Source organism: Dipodomys merriami, unplaced genomic scaffold, assembly GCF_024711535.1.
Source record: "Dipodomys merriami isolate MVZ:Mamm:240054 unplaced genomic scaffold, mDipMer1.0.p SCAF_19, whole genome shotgun sequence".
Classification (NCBI taxonomy): Eukaryota; Metazoa; Chordata; class Mammalia; order Rodentia; family Heteromyidae; genus Dipodomys; species Dipodomys merriami.
In genome coordinates, this window is record NW_027203270.1 from 27,650,001 (window position 1) to 27,663,158 (window position 13,158).

At 46.2% G+C, this 13,158-nt stretch overlaps 1 long non-coding RNA gene across 1 annotated transcript in view; it reads right to left on the bottom strand.

Annotated features, from left to right (window-relative positions):
* Window positions 1-6,014: 6,014 nt before the first annotated feature.
* LOC138831041 (uncharacterized) overlaps window positions 6,015-13,158 on the bottom strand; it is a 40,580-nt gene continuing 33,436 nt past the window's right edge. The window contains exon 3 of the long non-coding RNA XR_011373101.1: window positions 6,015-6,080. This is a non-coding gene — a long non-coding RNA (uncharacterized lncRNA). The remainder of the gene's footprint in view (window positions 6,081-13,158) is intronic.

Consider the following 13,158-nt stretch of genomic DNA (forward strand, 5'->3'; position numbering starts at 1 on the left):
AATCGAAGTTCAAACTCAGCCTGACAAAATTCTTATCTACAATTAATTACCAAAAGCAAACAAACAAAAAGCTGTAAGTACAGGTGTGACTCAAGTGGTAGAGTGCTAGTTTTGAGCAAAAGAAGCTCAGGGACAGTGTCCAGGTCAAGAGTTCTGGTCCCAGGACCAGCACAAAAACAAACAAAACAAAACAAAACAAAAGCTATATATGAGGCCTAGCCAATTATAGGTGTCTCATGCACATGATCCTAGCTATTCAGGAGGCTGTGATCTGAGGATTGAGGTTCAACGTCAGCTCTGGCACAAAAGTCCACAAGACTCCAATTAATCACCAGAAAACCAAAAGCAGAGCTGTGGCCTCCCAGTACTTTCCTTCCCTTCACACCTACTCTCTCTCTCTCTCTCTCTCTCTCTCTCTCTCTCTCTCTCTCTCTCTCTCTCTCTCTCTCTCTCTCACACACACACACACACACACACACACACACACACACACAAACACACACACAAGTCTATATATGAGTCCTAATGTCTGATCATTACTTAATCACACTAATTTGATTGACAAATACTGAGCACCCATCAGGGATTAACCAGCACTGTGTAAGGTAGAGCCCATCACTGCCCTCCTATTGGTTACACTAAGTATACATTGCTAGCATTTACATCTGCCCAGTACCATTATTTCCAAGTGAGCTTGAAGGGGAGAGGGGAAATTTTATTTTCATTTTAATTAGTTTTCAGTATTGCTTAAATTATTATAGTGCACATGTTGTTCATTTGTAACTCTTAAAAAATGCTTCATCTTTTTTGTTTTAATCTGAAAGTGCATGTTTTGCTGAACACAGAGGCTGGGACATAGCTGTGTCAGCAGTGGCACCCATGTGTGGCTGCTGGACCAACCAGCAAGGGTTTTCACTCCATGTGTGTCCAATTCAAAATTGCCTGTTCATTAAGATTGTATCGATGGGCTGGGAAGATGGCTCAGTGGTAAAGTGCTTGCCAAGCATGCATGAAGCCCTGGGTTCCATTCCTCAGTATCATATAGACAGAAAAAGCCAGAAGTGGCACTGTAGCTCAAGTGGTAGAGTGCTAGCCTTGAGCAAAAGAAGGTCAGACCCTGAATTCAAGCCCCAAGACTGCCCCCCCAAAAAAAAGATTATATTGATGAAAAGAATGAGATGCTGTGATTATTCATTTGTGTGTGTGCCTGAGGAAGACAGAGGAGACAGAGACATGCAGAGACAGAGAGAGAAGAGAGACAAGACAAAACGGAGAGAGAGGCAAGACAGACAGACAGATGAGTCTCTCCTAATGGATTCTAAACTTCAATATAGTGGCCAGACACTGAGCACTGGTGACTCACACCTGTAATCCTAGCTCCTTAGGAGGCTGAGATCTAAGGATCTCAGTTCAAAGCCAGCCAAGGCAGAAAAGCCCGTGAGAATCTTATTTCCAATTAACCATCAAAAAGCCAGAAGTAGGCCAGGCACTAGTGGCTCACACTTGAAATCCTAGCCACTCAAAGAGGCTGAAATCTGAAACTCACAGTTCAAAGCCAGCCCAGGCAGCAAAGTCCCTGAGATTCTTCATCTCCAGTTAACCACCATAAAACCAGAAGTAGAGCTGTGGCTCAAAGTGGTAGAGCACTAGCCTTGAACAAAAGAGCTCAGGGACAGCACCCAGGCCCTGAGTTGAAGCCCCACAACCAACCAAAACAAAAAAGCCAGAAGTAGAGCTGTGGTTCAAGTCAGAGTGCCAGCCCTGGCTGAAATAGCCCAGCAATTGACGAAGCCCTGAATTCAAGCCCAGAACCCCCAAGAAAAGAAGAGAAGGGAAAGGGAGGGGAGGGGTCGATGGGGAGGGGAGGGGTTGATGGGGAGGGGAGGAGAAGTAACAAAAAAAAGTGTTGAATGAATGAAAGAATATCAAATCTCAGGATGAAAGCTCTCACTCTTATGAGCTAAAGTTTCAGAGCCAGTAAATCCAAGCAACAGAGCCAAGGTAAGAAAAAGCCTAGGCTCTCACCTTCCAAATAAATAATACAATGCACATTTCACTGGAACATCAAAGAATGGATGAACAATTAAGTCTAGAGAAGTACTGTCCAATCATCATCAAAGTTTTTGAAACCTACCCTTGACTCTTCCCCACTGGGGAACAGAGTGGACATCTGTATTCAACAGATGTTGGGGTTTGTGGGTACTGGTTGATCACACTCCTCATCTCCCAAATTCTGATCCAATGGAGAAATAGCCCCAAGAGACACGTTAGGGAGTCAAATGTCAGCTTTATGGAGGGTCCAGATGGATGTGGAGGATGTGGCTAAGACCCAAGGCCCAAATGGGCTTCCTAGTCCTTCTTCCCTGACCTGAACTTCTCCACCCACTCCCAGAAGAGCAGCTGGACTATTGAAGTCCTTCCAGCCAGGGACTGGGCTGGCCCTGGTGGTAAACAGGGGTCAGTCTCAGAGAGAGCACCAAGCACAGGCTGAGCACTGCACACCAGGAGCCCTCACCCAACTAAGAGGGGTGGAACAGGGACAGAGAGACCAAGATGGGTTTTCCCCCAATACCTCCAAAAGGCAGCCAGTGCCTGCTTTATGGGTGAATGGGGAGACAGGAGGGCAGAGAACTGTTTGCCTTCATGTTAGCCCTTAGTCCACTCAGTAGAAAGCAGCTCTGAGGTCTGAGGTTGGAGCAACTCAATGTGAATTGGTTGCAGAGAACAGAAAATTGATGAGTAACTTACACGACAAAAGGTTATTATATTTTCTTTGCATTGAACTCAAGAGTCTTGCTAAGGTAGGCTCTACCTCTAGCCCTTTTTGCTTTTGATATTTTTTAATAGGATCTACCCCGTCCCCCCCCCAACACACACACACACACACACACACACACACACACACACACACACACACACACACACACACACACACACACACACACACACACACACCTGTTCCCTCATTTCCCCTTTTGCTAGACTGGGCCATGATCCTCTATTTTTTTAATTTTGTTTTTTTAATTTGTTTATGTATTTTTTTTTTTTTTTTGCTTTTTGAGTAGATGGAAGATTTTTTTTTCTCTTTTTTTTGTCAGTTTGAATGACTGAACTTTTTTTGCCCAAGTGGGCTTTGAACCATGATCCTCTCAACCTCAGCCTCCAAAGTGGCTAGGATTACAGGTGTAAGCCAGCATGCCCAACTGAGAATCTGTTTTCTTCTGTAACAAGAGGTAATCCATTCTGGGTGGATATTGATACCATCAGGGCTACTTCTATCCTCTGTTTCACCATTCCTAGAGAGTACCTTTCTCTGCATACTCCTAAGAGTGCTCTTCCACTTCTAGGCATCTCTCCACATTCCAGGGAGGAGGCAGGAAGGACAAAGCCTTGGCTAAGTCCACACCTTTTTTATTAGGAAACTAGCTTTTCTGGAAACCCAGTCATTGTGTGTTTTCATCTCATTAGCAAGAACCATGTTAATTTTGTCACATCTCTCAGAAAAGAAGACCAGGAGATTTATTTTGTAATTTAACAAAGGTAGGTGGTTTTCAGTAAAAGAAGAGATCAACTTTTTACTGGAAAAATAACCTGCCACAAAGTTCACAAAGCAATCATGAAAGAAAGCATTTTAAAAGATCATCAAAAGAATTGCTTTTAAAACACAAATCTAGGATTTTGTTTTGCTTTGCTTTTTTTGTTTTATGTTTTGTTTTCAAAACAGACATTCCATAAGAGCTTATGCCCTGTATAATCCCGATAGGCAAATCTAACAGAGAAAATACACTAATTTAAACTACATACTAAGTTAATTTACAAACTGAAAAGGATACCATATTTTTTCCTTTTCTTAGTTTCTCTTGTTTGATTGTAACACATGCTCAAGTAATTTGTTTTTTCCCCATCCTGGGGCTTAAGGTCAGGGCCTGGGCACTGTCCCTGAGCTTCTTTTACTCAAGTCTAGCACTGCACCATGTGAGCCACAGCACCATTTCCAGCTTTTTCTGCTTTTATGGAACTGGGGAATTGAACCCAGAGGGCATCATGCACTCTACCACTAAGCCACATTCCCAGCCTTCAAGTCATTTCTTAAGATGTTTGTGTGAAGTAAACTTCCTTATGTGTCTTAAAATCTTTGATCACCAGGCATCCATGGCACATTCCTATAATCCTAGCTAGTCCGGAGGCTGAGATCTAAGGATCACAGTTAGAAGCCAGCCTGGGCAAAAACATCTGTGAGACTCTTTATTTCCAACTAACCACCAAAAATGCCAGAAGTAGAGCTGTGGCTCAGGTGGTAGAGGGCCAGCCTTGAGTAAAAAAGCTCAAAGACAGTCCAGACTTTGCGTTCGAGTACCAGGACCACCCTCCCATACACACACATACACACACACACACACACACACACACACACACAAATTTGATCCAAATTGCATGCTGGTGGCTCACGCCTATATTCATTACTACTTTGAAGGCTGAGAATGGGAGGATGATGGTTCAAGGCTACCTTGCACAGAAAAGTTTAAAAGACTTCATCTCAACAGAAGAAGCTGAGTCTGGTGGCTTATACAAGAGAAAGCTCAAATTAAGTAGACCTAAGTCCTAGGTAAAAATGTTTCCAAAACTCAACTGAAAGAAGCAGAGTCATGGTGGTGTACATCAGTCATTTTATCTGTGATGGAAAGTCTAAAATACACAGATCACCTTTTAGGTAACACCATAGGGCAGGAAGAAAGATCCAATCTCAAAAAACAACACTGAAAAGGGCTGGAAGTATGGTTCAGCAGTAGAAGCTGGCCTAGTAAATGTGAGACCCTGAGTTCAATCTCTAGTATCATAAAAAAATAATAATCTTTGATCTGTCTTCATACCCTCATATCTAGTAGACAGTTTAGCTAAGTATAGAATGTTGAAGCTGGGCACTGGTAGCTCATGCCTGTAATCCTAGCTACTTAGGAAGCTGAGATCTGAGGATCACAGTTAAAAGCCAGCCCAGGCAGGAAAGCCCATGAGATTATTATCTCCAATGAACCACCAGAAAACTAGAAATGGCTCAAAGTGGTAGAGCATTAGCCTTGAGCAGAGGAGCTCAGGAACAGTGCCCAGGCCCTGAGTTCAAGCTCCACAACCGATCAATAAAGAAAAAAAAAATTGAATTGAGCATCATCTCCATCAGAACTACATCCAGTAGTCCAAGTAAGAAATCAGTAGCACTGCTGATTGTTATTTTTTTGTAGGTGATCTGTTTCTCTCTCTCTGGAATTTTAGAGTCTTTTCATTTTCTAAGGTCTTCTCAAATCTCTAAATCATGTGTATTCTTAATGCTAGGGGTTTATTTAATGAGCCCTGTTAATGTGAAGACTTAAGTCTTTTTTTGGGTGGGAGAAATTCGGGGAAATTCTGTTCAATTTTTTTTTTTTTGGTCAGTCATGAGACTTGAACTCTGGGCCTGGGCACTGTCCCTCAGCTCTTCAGCTGAAGGCTACTGCTCTACCACTTGAGCCACAGTGCCACTTCCAGCTGTTTCTGTTTATGTGGTACTGACGAATCGAACCCAGGGCTTCATGCATGCACTCTACCACTGAGCCACCTTCTCAGCCCCTGTTCAATTATTTATTCTGAAATTTTCCCTCCCCTGATTTCTCTCTCTCCTATTCCCTGAAGCAATAATTATTAATTATTAATATGGATCTCCTGAATTGACGTGTGTGCAGCTTCTATTTTTTGTTCCCCTCTAATAAAATTCTGTTTCTTTCCCTTGCTTTATTTTCTGAGAGCTTACCTTGACCTTAACTTTCAACATTACTGTGGAATTTTAATTACACTTAGGTTTTTTTCTTCTTCTTCTTCTTCTCTGGTTGTCCCTTTGTTCGTAGCACTTCTGTTTTATAGACACAGCATTTTCTCAAATTCTTTTGCAAAGTTTCTCTACCACCTATGAACCATGTCTGTTCCCTCAGAGGCCTTAGTTTCAATCTGTTGATTGTAGTCTTTCTAGTTCATATTTCAGGCTTCCTCAGATAGCTTCTGGCTTATGGTTGTCCATTCATATTTAAGAATGAAGCTGGAAGCTGTGTGCCCTGGAGAGGAAAGAGATGAATGGCAGACTTTGTTTCTGAGTGAGCTGGTCTTCATGCCTTGGGACTTCTAAATGTCAGCTGCAGTTAGCTTTGTTTTAAAGTGCCACCTTAAAATCCTGCTGTCCTTGCCTTCCTCCAACAATTTACTTTGCCTAAAGAAGATCCTCTAATGCTGGGCACTAGTGGCTCATATCTGTAATTCTGGCTACTTAGGAGGCTGAGATCCAAGGATTGCAGTTTGAAGCCAGCTTGGGCAGGAAAATCCATGAGATCCTTCTCTCCAATTAACCAGCAAAAAAGCTAGAAGTACAAGTGTGACTCAAGTGGTAAGAGCACCATCCTTGAGCAGAAAAAGTCAAATGAGATCAGGAGTGTAAGGTCTGCCTCAGGCCATGTAGGCCCTATGCAGACACCTCCCTACTTCTTGTCTAAGTTTCCACCCAGAATCTGTTACCTAGGTAACTGGCACACCTGGAAGCAGTCACCTCCCCTCCTGCTAGGTCATGTCTGGGCCACCTCTGGTCACATCTCCCATCTGACCATAGAAGGGTCCCAGGCCCTGAGGTCACAGCCAGATCCAATGTGGCCACACCTTTCCCCCCAACTTGCCTGCCTCTTCCTGTCCCTGGCCTAGTTAAGTCCTGGTCTGGGGGTAGGTCTCCCCTCTTTGGCCATGCCTCTCCACCATGCACAGTGGGGGCAGCAGTTTGGTAAATAAACTTCTTCTCCTGCCTAAAAAGTGCGTGGTGTTCTCTTCATCGGCTACCTAATGAAACCTACTTACTTAATATACCTTACAATGAGACCCTGTATTCAAGCCCCAGTACCTGCAACACACACACACACACACACACACACACACACACACACACACATACACACACACGTGTGTGTGTACAAAAAATACATTTCAGTGTCTGTTGCTAATACATTTTAAATATAAAAATCCAGCCAGGTGCTGGTGGCTCACGCCTGTAATCCTAGCTACTCAGGAGCCTGAAATCTGAGGATCACAGTTCAAAGACAGCCCGGGCAGGAAGGTCCATGAGACTCTTATCTCCAATAAACCACCAGAAAACTGTAAGTGGCACTGTGCCTCAAGAAGTACACTAGCCTTGAGCTGAAGAGCTGAGGAACCGTGCCCAGGCCCAGAGTTCAAGCCCCACAACCGACTAAAATAAATAAATATCCAGCATGCCCTTAAAACACCTCTTCAGAACCTTAAAAAGAAAAGAAATTGTAGAATATGTTCAGAAAAATCACTGTCATGGTTTAACCAGCAACAACAAAAAAAATTGCACACAGAATTTGGAGTCAAACAGCCTGGTTTGAATCCTAAACAATCCAACCCTCTGCTTTCTCCAAATGTTAGTAATAACCTCTCCCCCAGATCGCTGCCAGGACTGAGACAGGCTCATGAGAAGCACCTAGCCCAGCACCTGGCAATCACCAAGAGCTCAATAAGTGCTCACCTCAATACTGTGCCTCCTCCACTACTTTACCCTGAACTACTCGAGTCATTTGTACCATTTCTACCTCTTGCTTCTCTGGAGTTTCTTCAACGTTCAGATTAGACATTCTCACCTTGACTGTCTTTTCCAAGTTTCCAGATGAGCTATTCTCTCTCATCTATACCCAGCACCCACACCCATTTCTGTAGTAACTCCAGCCTCTCACAACAGAACTTAGTGCATGCACAGCTGAGCCTCTAGTAAAGAAAGATGGGGGAGGGGGTGCGCACGCACACTAGTCCCAGGGCTTAAATTCAGGACCTGGCCACAGTCCCATAGCTTTTTCTGCCCAAAGCTAATGCTCAACCACTTGAGCCACAGCTCCACTTCTGGTTTTTGTTGTTGTTGTTTGCTAGTTAATTGGAGATAAGAGTCTCATGGACATTCCTGCCCAGGCTGGCTTCAAACTGCCCTTCTCAGAACTCAGCCTCCTGTGTAGCTAGAATTACAGACATGAGCCACCAGTGCTCAGCTTAGACAGCAGTCTCTAAAGGCACAGTCCTGATCCGGCTCCTCCTCTTCCTCCTGTCTCTCCCGTACCTTAGCTGGCACTCCGTGGACACTCAGTAAGTGCTGAGATTGAACTGAACTGCAACAAACCGAACCGGATCATGAATGGCTTTAACCCACGGCAGGCTGAGATCTGCAGCCCAGACTTATGGCCCAGATGGACAGATTCTGACTTGTCTAGGATGCGAACATGCTGTTCCTTTCTCCCAGAAGTTTCAGAGATGTTGTCATCGTGACCTCCACTCCCTGTCCTACCACTTGGCCACCAAACCCAAGCAAACACGTTCAACTCCACGAGACACAACCCTGGGTCTGGCTTGGGCCTTTGCCCCGCCCCATGCACCAAGGCAGAGGAAGGTGATTGGAGGAGACAGAGCTAACCTGGAGCTCTGAGAGTCTACTGGGTGGGGATAGGACTTTGTCAGTGCTGTGCTCTGAATGACACGTTTAGCTCTGGGGCTGGGCAGGGGTAGGATACTTTCTCTGTTATTCTCTTTACATCCTCAGATGACACACGGTAGAAGACAACATCCCATGCTCAGGCCTCTCCCTCCACTTCCCTCTACCTTAGCCACCTGGTAGGCGGGTTCAGGCCCTTAGTGAAACAAACACTGAGACAGGACACAATCGGAGAGCCAGACATTGTTCTGGGACTTCAAGCAGAGCCGAAGAGCAGAAAAACACAATCTATACCAGGAGTCCTGCGTCCAAGGAAGAATGAAATGTCTCTGTCCTCAAGAAGTCTTCCCCAGCCAGGTACCCCAGCCAGGTGCTGGTGACTCACACCTGTAATCCTAGCTAGTTAGGAGGCTGAGATCTGAGGATCACGGTTCAAAGCCAGCCCAGGAAGGAAACTCAGTGAGACTCTTATCTCCAATAAACCACCAGAAAACCGAAGTGGCGCTGTGGCTTAAGTGGTAGAGCGCTAGCCTTGAACTGAAGAGCTCAGGGACAGCACCCAGGCCTGAGTTCAAGCCCCACGACTGACAAAAAAAAAAAAGTCTCCCCAGAGGCTGGTGATTCACACCTGTAATTCAAACCATTCGTGAGGCTGAGATCTGACGATCCTGGTTGAAAGCTAGCTGGGACAGACACACCTTTAAGACTGTTACCTCAAAAAGCTGGAAGTGGGCTGGGAACATGGCTTAGCATACATGAAGCCCTGAGTTCGATTCCTTGCTACCATAGAAACAGAAAAGGCCAGAAGTGGCAGTGTGGCTCAAGTAGTAGAGTGCTAGTCTTGAGCAAAAGAAGTTCAGGGACAGTGCCCAGGCCCTGAGTTTGAGCCCCAGGACTGGCAAAAAAAAAAAAAAAAAAAAAAAGCTGGAAGTAGAGGTATGGCTCAAATGGTGGAGCATCAGCCTTGAGAAGAAAAAAAAAGCCAAGCAAAGCTTTGATTTTAAGGCCCACTACCAGCACACACACACACACACACACACACACACACACACACACACACACACACACACACACACACACACACACACGGAGTCCCCAGTCTAATTGAAGGCAGGGGAAGACAAGGCTAATGTGAATATCATTTCCATGCTTAGCCCACTGTGGAAGACACAGGTGCCCAACAAACATCTCCAGAGACAAGCCAGCCTCAGCCATTGTACCACCAGCTCCCCACCACACCACACGTGTTCCACAGTGTTGTTAGGAAAATGGAGGAGAACGGAAATGCAATAGGCCGGGCTTGATCATCAACAGGTGAGGACTGCATATTGAAGAATAGTGAGGGGCACAGACCTTCCGCAGGGTTTGGAGGTTGTGCCTGAGAGTTGGGACAAGATCTGGGTTTTTATAGGAGGTCCAAGCAAGGAGGCAGAGGTTAATGAAAAAGCCATTAGGTCAAGGAAGGTGGGGACCTTTTACTTGCCCCCCCCATGGGATGTTTACAGCTGGGCTTGGGTGGATTGTCCAGCCTTCACTTCAAAGGAGTTCACACATCCCTGGGATTTTGCCTGGAGTCTGTATGAGCCTGGGACAATAAGATGGGGTTCAATCCTTCATATCCCATCTTTAGATACATAAAAGGATAGGGCCAAGAGGGGAGAGGCAAGTTCTTCAAGTGTCACCCCAGTGCTCCAGCCACTGTGCACCCATCCCCACCACCCCAGGAGCCCAACACAAGTTGGCCAACAAAAGTGATGATGCCAAACAACTCTGAGGGTCTAATCCAGTGTCTTAACTCCAACAAGAAGAGGCATAGTTCACACACACATTTCTCAGCATTTCCTTAACTTGTGCAGCGGCTTGCTCTCAAGCTTTCTTCTGCTCAGAACCTTGCCCCTCATCCTTCTTCCCTCACTGAAAGCTTAAAAAAAAAAAAAGATTAGACTTTGCCAGCAAACCATGCAAACATCCAAGTACAGAGAACAAAGAAAGGTTTATTGCCAGGAAAGGGGACTGGCAAGACTCCTTCTCACAAGGGAGAAGTGAGAAGAAGCACCGGCTACTGTCTGAGGTGACCTATATAATCTAGGAGGTTTAGGAGGGGCTAGAAGGGGCTAGGAGGCGGAGACCCTGGTGTGGATGTGTGGGCCAGGAGCTTCATCATGGGGACTAGGATTTATGACTGCTGTCCAAATAGTAGATAAGGGTCCTGCAACTGCCCAGACCTGAAGGTCACTCTAAGGGACTCTTGCTGCCTTATATGGTGGTAGCTGCCCCAGAAGAGTGCCATCCCAAGGTAAAGAGGGTTGGAAGTTGGTTATTGACTGCCTTTACTACCTGGGCTTAGTGCTGCCTAGGAAGGAAGTGTGCTAAGCTGTGGAGAAGGGAAGGAGTGGACTAAGCTATGGGAAGGGAGCTCACTTCCCTAACACTCATTCTCTTCCTTCTCAATCCAACATCACAAACGCCAGAGGACTGTTGCAATAAAGTAGGACTTTCCTTAGAGAGCAAAGAAGACAAAAAAAAAAAAAGGAATAAGCCATGGCAGCTCCAGTGATGGAAGAGAAGGGAGAGATGGGAATGGAACTCCCAGGTACACAAATAACCCCTCCATCCTGTCCATACCAATGCTCTCATTTAATCTTCACGGTGACCTTGTGGGTAACACCTTTATCCTTTTTTACTTATTTTTATTTTTTTTGATTCCAATCCTGGAACTTGAACTCAGAGCCTGGACACTGTCCCTGAGCTTTTTTTTTTTTTTTTTTTTGATCAACACTAACACTCTACCCAGTCCTGGAGCTTGAACTCAGGGCCTGAGCACTGCCCTTGAGCGTTTTGCTTTTTTTTTTTCTCAAGGCTAACGCTCTACCACAGCCCCACTTCCAGCTTTTTTGGTGTTTAACTGGAGATACAGAGAGAAGTGGGTGACTCAGGGCTCCGAGGGAATGCTCTGTAAGGAAGTATTCCCCGAGGTGTGGTGAATTCCTGTACACTATCTCAGGATGTATGAAGTGTTTGTGTCTGCATGTGTTTGGGGGATGCTGACCACAGGGAGTGCCCTCTTGCCCCCACTTCCAGGGTGGGAGGACATTCCATATGAATCCACTCATCTGGTGGTTCAGGAAGGCCTGTGGGCGAGCACCCCCAACTCAGAGGAAGGCACCTAGGGACCCCAGAGACAGAGGACAGGAGACATCAGAAGCCAGGCCAAGGGTATAATTCACTCACTGACATGTTGTTACATACATCAAGTTTCTTCTTCAACATGAAGATGCTGGGGCCGGGAGCTAGTGATTCACACCGATCATCCTTGCTACTACTCAAGGAGGCTGAGATCTGAAGATCACTGTTCAAAGCCAGCTCAGGCAGGAAAGTCTATAGATTCTATTTTACCAATCCTGGCACTCGAACTCAGGGCCTGGGTACTGTCCCTCCCTAAGCTTCTTTTGCTCAAAGCTAGCACTCTACCAACTTGAGCCACAGCACCACTTCTATGTTGTTGTTTTCTTTCTATTTATGTGGTACTGAGGAATCAAACCCAGGGCTTCACACATGCTAGGCAAGCACTCTACCACCACCAACCTACATTCCCAGCCCTACAAGATTCTTTTTTTTTTTTTTTTTTTGCCAGTCATGGGGCCTGAACTCTGGGCCCGGGCACTGTCTCTCAGCTCTTCAGCTCAAGTGCTACCACTACAGCCATAGCGCCACTTCCAGATTTTTCTGCTTATGTGGTGCTGAGGAATGCATGCAAGGCAAGCACTCTACCATTGGGCCATCTTCCCAGCCCCCCCCCACAAGATTCTTATCTCCAATTAACCCCCAAAAAGCCAGAAGTGGAGCTGTGGTTCAAGTGGTAGAACAAAAGAGCTCAGGGATAGAGCTTTAGGCTCCTGAATTCAAGCCTTAGGACCTACACACACACACACACACACACACACACACACACACACACACACACACACACACACACACAAATTACACAAAGAGAGAGACAGAGACAGAGGGAGGGAGGGAGGGAGGGAAGGAGGAAGAAACTCCCCTGCACTCAAGGAAGGGGTGTCAGGGCTGCATACTGAGAAGCTCGGGGTAACTCCAGCACTCCCTCTCCCAAGTGAAGGGTGAGGCCTCAGCCAGGTGGGTGGAAGCCCCGGTGAGTCACCAGGTAACAAAGGAATGAACACACTTCCAAGGAAATGAGTCAAAGGCGGGAAAGGGAGAATGGGTCCCAGGTCTGGCTGCTGCATCAGCCCCACTACTCCAGGGAGAGGGCCTCTGCAGGGGGTCGAAGGGAAACCCCAGGCCCCAGAGGGTGCTGGAAGATTCTCTTCAACAGGTGGCAGGGCCAGGGATGACTTTAATGAAGCTTTTCCCCGGGTCCTCTTTGGAGCCTGAAGCTCAAGCAGCTCTTGCAAGATACTCAGGGAAGATAAGCTTCGGCTGGTCCCAGGTCCTGGGCAGGAGCTTTTGAGGCTTCCTGAGGGCTCTGTTATTTCTTGTGACAATTTAGACCACCTTCTCACAGGGTCCCGCAGGGCTGTGTGGTTCCCCAGGCCCTCAGGGAAGGACAGACTTCCAATGACCTGTGAAGCCTTCATTGCGCGGTGCCTTCTTAGCAGCCCAGCCTCAGTCTGTCCTTAGCCACCCACCCTCAG